General features: G+C 36.3%; 1 protein-coding gene and 1 long non-coding RNA gene across 3 annotated transcripts in view; both read left to right on the top strand.

The window, feature by feature from the left end:
• The window catches only part of LOC128248535 (uncharacterized), a 7,968-nt gene extending 1,669 nt beyond the window's left edge, over positions 1-6,299 (top strand). The window contains exons 2-3 of the long non-coding RNA XR_008264710.1: positions 953-1,136; positions 4,081-6,299. This is a non-coding gene — a long non-coding RNA (uncharacterized LOC128248535). The remainder of the gene's footprint in view (positions 1-952; positions 1,137-4,080) is intronic.
• Positions 6,300-6,995: 696 nt separating this feature from the next.
• The window catches only part of LOC106867530 (kinesin heavy chain), a 65,586-nt gene continuing 65,486 nt past the window's right edge, over positions 6,996-7,095 (top strand). Inside the window, exon 1 of one of the 2 annotated variants that reach the window (XM_014912425.2) lies at positions 6,996-7,095. This exon is cut by the window's right edge and continues 855 nt beyond it. The gene's annotated coding sequence lies outside the window, so the exon portion shown is untranslated. The other variant, XM_014912426.2, reaches the window with a different exon arrangement.

Below are 7,095 nucleotides of genomic sequence, written 5' to 3'. Positions count from 1 at the left end.
ATATATACACATACATATCTATATATATACATAGTGTATATATATATATATATATATATATATATATATATATATATATATACACACACACAAATATGATGGGATTCTTTCAGTTTCTGTCTACCAAATCCACTCACAAGGCTTTGGTTGGCACAAGACACTTGTCCAAGGTACCATGTAGTGGGACTGAATCCAGAATCATGTGGTTGGGAAGCAAACTTCTTACCACATAGCCACTCTATTTTCCTTTTATTTTGCTACAGTTTTTTTTTTTCAATTGTTTTTAAGAGACTGCTATGAAAGTATTTATAAATATTACCCCATAACTGATAAGTTATTCAATACCAAATGGCTTAATTCTAAATTACACAATTTTGTATCTCTACTAAAGAGAACTCTTGAACGATAATGACTATGATATTATCTCACACAATGATAAAAATTATGGATAGAATTTCATTGGAATGTAACATGTTAGGCCACACAATAAATCTTCATAAAACTATTCTTTATCAGCTCTGCTACGAAAAAGCTCACGTGGATTGTAATATAATGATTATATAGTAAAACTTTGAAAAATATATCTTCCTTAAAATATCTTGGCCACAAAGATGCAAATCTTCATGAGGAAACTGCAAATAGAATTCTGAAGTCATGGATATCTTTTGGAGAATTACAATCTTGGCTATAGTCTCAATGATATACAAAATACTAGCTGAGTAGTCTGTCGTTGCTGGGCAATTTTCACAATAGAATGTTTTTATTTCAGTAATTTTCATTCCATGTCAGACCATGTCTTCCTCAGCAGATAGGTTTCTTAATCAAGAAAGATTTCTGCATTATTTGGGGCAACTTATAATGTCTTGGTAAATGAAGCTTTTTTTTTTGTTTTTCCATTTGGTGCAAAGAGGTAAAGATTTTTCTTACTCCTTATCTTGAACATCCAATCTAGAGCAGACCATGGGTGAAGCAGGACTCTTCAAGGTGTAAACCAGCAACTGACATTGTTTGATATTGGATTTCAGAAGGATGGCAGGGCAGTTTATTCTATAAACTGGAGATAGAAACAGAAGCTGCTTTCTCATGAATGTAGCAAAGACATATGAATGGAAGACCAAAGAGCTAAGAAAGCAGAGGTAAGTAAAAGGAAGAGCAAAGCTAAGAAAAAACTTCAGTAAATAGCAAAGTATGTTTGGAGAGGTTACAGTTACAGTTACATCATCTTATGTAGTGGCTGCATGGATGATGGAGGGATGAAGCATGATACAATGTAGGTCAAAAGAACCTGAACACTAATGTAGCTCAGTACCACTGGAAGGAACAAAAATGCTAGAAAGTGCCAAAATCATTATGATTTCCTGTCAACAGCTGATGAATAAAGAATGCTGCAGTGCAACTGTATGTTAGTAAATTTTGTTTCTAATTTAGGCACAAGGCCAGCACATTTTGAGAGGAGGCTTTTTAGTTGATATTATCAAACTCATTACTTGAGTGATACTTTATTTTACTGACTGACACCAGAGGGATGGAAGGGAAAGTTGACTTTGTCAGGATTTGGACTTGGAATGTAAAGACAGATGAAATGCTGCTAAGCATTTTGTCTGAAATACTAATGATTCTACCAGCTTGTTGCCTTAGTTTCAAATAATGGTACAAGGCTAGCAAATTTAATGGGAGAGAAGGAGTTGGTTACATTGATCCCAATACTTGACTGGTACTTGTTTTATCGACCTCTAAAGAATGAAATGAAAAGTCAGTCTCAGCAACACTTGAACTCAGAATGTAAAGTCAGAAGAAATGCCACCAAACATTTTGTCCGGCATGTTACCGATACTGTCAGGTCACTGCCTCAATGATAATAATAATCCTTTTCACTATTGGTACAAGGCCTGAAATTTGGGGGTTTAGTTGATTACATCTACCCCAGTACTCAACTGATATTTAATTTATCAGCCCCAAAAGGATGAAAGGCAAAGTTGACCTCAGCAGAATTTGAACTCAGAACGTAGCGATGGGCAAAATACTGCTAAGCGTTCTGACGATTCTACCAGCTCGCCAAATCCTTTCTACTATAAGCCCAAGACCTGAAATTTGGCGGGAGGGGGTTAATCGATTACATCAGCCACAGTGTTTCACTGATATTTAATTTATCAACCCCAAGAGGATGAAAAGTAAAGTCAACTTCAGCTGAATTTGAACTCAGAATATAGCAACGGGTGAAATACTGCTAAGCCTTTCACCCAGCATGCTAACAATTCTGCCAACTTGCCACCTTATAATAATAATCCTTTCTACTACAGGCACAAGGCCTGAAATTTGGTGGGGACGGTACTAGTCAATTACTTCGACCCTAGTATTTCACTGGGACTTAATTTATTGACCCCTATGTTTCATTGGTATTTATCAACCCTGAAAGGATGAAAAACAAACTTAACCTTGGCAGAATTTGAACTCAGAATGTAGTAACGAGTGAAGTACTGCTAAGCATTTCGCCCAGCATGCTAGTGGTTTTGCCAGTCTTCCACACCTTATAATAATGATAATAATGATCCTTTCTCCTATATGCACAAGGCCTGAAATTTTGGTGGGAGAGGGCTAGTCAATTACACCAACCCCAATGCATAACTGGTACTAATTTTATCAACCTCAAAAGGATGAAAGGCAAAGTCGACCTTGGCAGAATTTGAACTCAGAATGTGAAGACAGATGAAATACTGCCAAGCATTTCGCCTGGCATGCCCATGATTCTGCCAGCTCGCCACCTTATATAATAATAATAACAACAATAATAATAATCATTTCTACTATAGGCACAAGGCCTGACATTTTGGGGAGGGGTAGTCAATTACATCAACTCCAATGCTCAACTGGTGCTTATTTTGTTAACTCTAAAAGGATGAAAGGCAAAGTTGACCTTGGTGATATTTGAACTCAATGTAAAGTCAGAAGAAATGCCACAATGCATTTTGTCTAGCATGCTAACTATTCTGTTGGGTCACTGCCTCAATAATGATAATAATAATAATAATAATAATAATAATATCAAAATTAAAAGAAGAGTGCCATTGTTATCTAGTGAATGATATTTCAACATCTTGTGTGTCTTCAACTGGTTCAAAAAATAAATTTTCACTATATCTTCAGGAGGAGTAACCTCAATCCTTTATATATTAACCAAAATGAAGTAGATTAACAAATTTATTTTTTGAACCAGTTGAAGACACACAAGATGTCGAAATATCATTCACTAGATAATAATGGCACTCTTCTTTTAATTTTGACCCTATATCTTCAGGAGGAGTCACCTCAATCCTTTATATCTTAATAACAACAACAACAACAGCAACAGCAACAACAACAACAACGACGATGACAACAACAGCAGCAACAACACCACCACCACCACCACCACCAACAACAACAACAATAATAAATGCCCCAGGCAGTGGTTCTCATGGCTTCTGATCTTAACTGATTGGGAGTGTTATGTACATGTTTTGTCTTGGTATAAAAGATGGGCTACAGCAGATATTCGGCTCAATACCACAGATTTGCTTGTCAGTTGTTTGACCTTAGCCACTTGAGCATGTCCCTTAGTGGCTGATGATATGTGCATCTCTATTCATCAGCAGAAGTAGTGGGGGAGGATCATAGCTATGTGTTGAGAGGAATTCTTTGTGGTTTGAATAATTCACCTCTGGAAACATAGGTGTTTTGTCACCCATGTTTCCAGAGGTGAATTATTCTTAAACAACCCTCATCCAGCGACCTTTTGAGCAGGATGGGCTACTTGACATGAAGAAAATTCTAACTGGGCCCCCACCTGCAAGGTCATGTGCTGTTCATCTTGATATAAGGTCACCATGTCATGCACATTTAGTTGTGATGCATGTGCCTGGTGTACCCTTATCAGATGGGTAGTCATGACGAGCAAACTGGGCTTCATATAGTTTACCCCAGTGTCACTTTGATGGCATGCATTTCTCTCTCACTCAATAATAATAATGATGATCATCATCATCATGATAATTTTAAAAAAAATTTGAATAACCTTTTCTTTTATTCCCACATGGGCAATAGATAAGTGAATATTACAGAAACAAGGTACAAAAAGAAAAAAAATCAGATGAATGAGAAGAAAATGTTATGGTATACAAATATGCGATAGAGGCCACTTCATCCAGAGACGAAGACTGCCATTTAGGGTTCATCAAGGAACCCCAGAGGTCCAGGATTATACTGACAATGAAGGGTAAGTGCTTCTTTCTAACGTAATTCCCCAGTCTAAAGATGCATGTCAGAGTAGGCTCATTCACTTAGGCCAGTGTTTCTCATAGGGACACCAGCCCCAAACCCTAGAGTGAGATTTTGGGGATTAGAAAGACAGTAGACAAATTTTCATGTTTAAATTAAATTAAGAATGTTTTAAAGTTTTTAAGCTTGATCAACATCATAGTGAAGATGGAACAATTAAATGAGTGTAAACTCTTTTGTCTTCATATTAATAAAGTTGGGGAAGACAAACAAAATTTCTAATAATTTTTTGAGTGAAGGGGCCAGATATTTGTCAGTTTGAGAACCGTTACCTCAAGGCATACACACTTCTCACCCACCTTTCAGCTAATTCACTAGAGGACAGCATCTTCCTCTCCATTTTCACTTTCTTCCCCAAGTGGAACTTGAAAAAGTCAATGAAAGCTTGACCAAAGAGGAAAATATCCCTCTTTTTGATCATGTCCACTATATCAGCAGACCTCAACCTTTTTTGTATCACAGACTAGTTTCATGCATGACAAAACAATAAAGTGTAAAGTGCATAGATGTACTTTATTACATATATGATACATATATATCAGCTTCAAATTTTGACACAAGGCCAGCAATTTGGGGGGAGGGCACAAGACAATTACATTGACCCCAGTGTTTGACTGGTACTTATTTTATCAACCCCAGAAAGACGAAAGGCAAAAGCTGATACAGCTTAGCATCAGTGACATCACAACTCATTTCTACAGATGAATGAACTGGAGCAACGTGAAATAAAGTGTCTTGCTAAAGAACACAACACACAACCTGGTCCAGAAATCAAACTCATTACCTAGTAATTATGAGCCCGATGCTCTAACTACTGAGCCCACCTTCACATAAGACATATATATTACATATATAATACATACATAAAGCAAAAAGATCATGCAGACTGCAATAGTCAATAAAATAAAAATAAAATCTAAGAATTTATTTTTTCTGTACAGCCTGGTACTGGTCTACAACTCAGTGGTTGGAGATCCCTGCACTATGCAGTGTCTTTCATTATAAACACCAGATAGAGAGAAAAAACTGCCTACTTACTGCATTAGAGGAAAGTGGTGGGGCAATCTTCATGCAGGAAGTTAGCAGATGTCTTACTCATAACACTAGCTGCCCAACAGTAAAAGAACTCCCTTAATCAGCAATACTTGGACATTCAGAACAGTTTCATAGCTCCACACATATCTTAGACAGACCTGGCTGATGGCATTTCCATTGTCTGTAGAGTTTATCACATACATATACACACACACAAACACATCATCATGTAACGTCTGTTTTCCACCATGGTGGCATGGGTCGGACGGTTTGACAGGAACTGGCCAGCCAGAAAGCTGAATAAGTACTGGGGTTGATTTGTTCAACTATACCCTTTAAAACGATGTTCCATCATGGCTGTAGTCCCATTGACTGGAACAAGTAAAGAATAAAAGATAAACAGTAACATTATAGGCCCTTGGGCAAATCAGCACTGGGCCCTACAGTATTTATTTATGAACAGCAAGTCACGGCATACAAACGTTAAAACCTAGACCCGTGAAGCCCCGGCAACTGCCCAGTGTGTTCATTCCTTAAGACGACACTGCTCACAAGACACCTAGATGTTTTAATGACTTTTCACCTTTTCAGCTGCTGTTGAACTAAAAACAGTTACTTCTTTATGCAGCTTTTGACATGGGAATTCTTGGTACATAAATTGATCAGGAACGGACAAAGAAAGAAAACAAATGCTTTATATATCAACGAAAAATCATTACTATCTTAGAAAAGTAGTGAAAAATACCTTTAGAATGTTCTGTAGAGAACAGAAGTTCGGGACCTTTTCCATACGCCAGGAATTGATAGACATACATGAACCAAGGCAGATCAATTTTATATTATCTAAGCGAAATATTTAATTAGTGCATGACTCAATAAATGGAGGGTGCAACAATATATATATATATATATATATATATATATAATTGAATAAATAAATGTATAATTGAAAGCACATTTAGGAAAAAAACTTTATATTCACTTTAATTTATCAAAATTACACAATCTCTTGATGAAATATAGTGAACGCATACAAACTATATAAACAAGGTGTGAGAAACAGGTAGAAAGTTTAATTATAATACCAAACCAAATAATTAATTAACCTGCATGAATTAGTTTACTATCTTATATTTCGCTTTATTTTACAATCTAAACAAGTTTGTGAATGGATTTCTTTTTCTTTCTTTTCTTCATCAAATTTATTAAGTAGATTAACATAATAATAATAGAAATAGGTGCAGCTTATACGAAGAATCATAGAATAGAGGCTAAACTATCAGCATGTCAAGTAGTTAACCAGGTTTTAACTATTATGTCACTTATGTCCCTTCTGGATGATATATAAATGTCCAAACTGTCCAACGAATCCCTGATCACGAGATATGTTATGGTCACCTAAATGTTGGAAATAAATCTTAAGGAGTTAAGTTCCCTGGAGAAGACAACGGGTAGATAATTAATAACACTAATTCACCTTCGTCGGGACACTTTGACATAGCTGAAACAAAGTAAATCCGGAAACGGATATACTTATAAATAATGGGAAATATTAAAAAAAAAAAAGAAAAAAAAAGGTGGGTTCGAGGTATAAGATAAAGCGAGAACGTGATATTCAAGTAAAGAAACGGGTGGGAGAGTAATTGTGGGACGAATGTAACGTAGGCTATGACGTCATGGCCGTCCCATCATGCTACAGTAGACAGAGAAGATACAATGGCTGCTGCAGACGTCTTGCCTCTTAGC

This window comes from Octopus bimaculoides, chromosome 1 (genome assembly GCF_001194135.2).
Source record: "Octopus bimaculoides isolate UCB-OBI-ISO-001 chromosome 1, ASM119413v2, whole genome shotgun sequence".
Lineage (NCBI taxonomy): Eukaryota > Metazoa > Mollusca > Cephalopoda > Octopoda > Octopodidae > Octopus > Octopus bimaculoides.
Note: the sequence above shows the minus strand (reverse complement) of the source record. Positions and strands in the feature narration are given on the sequence as shown.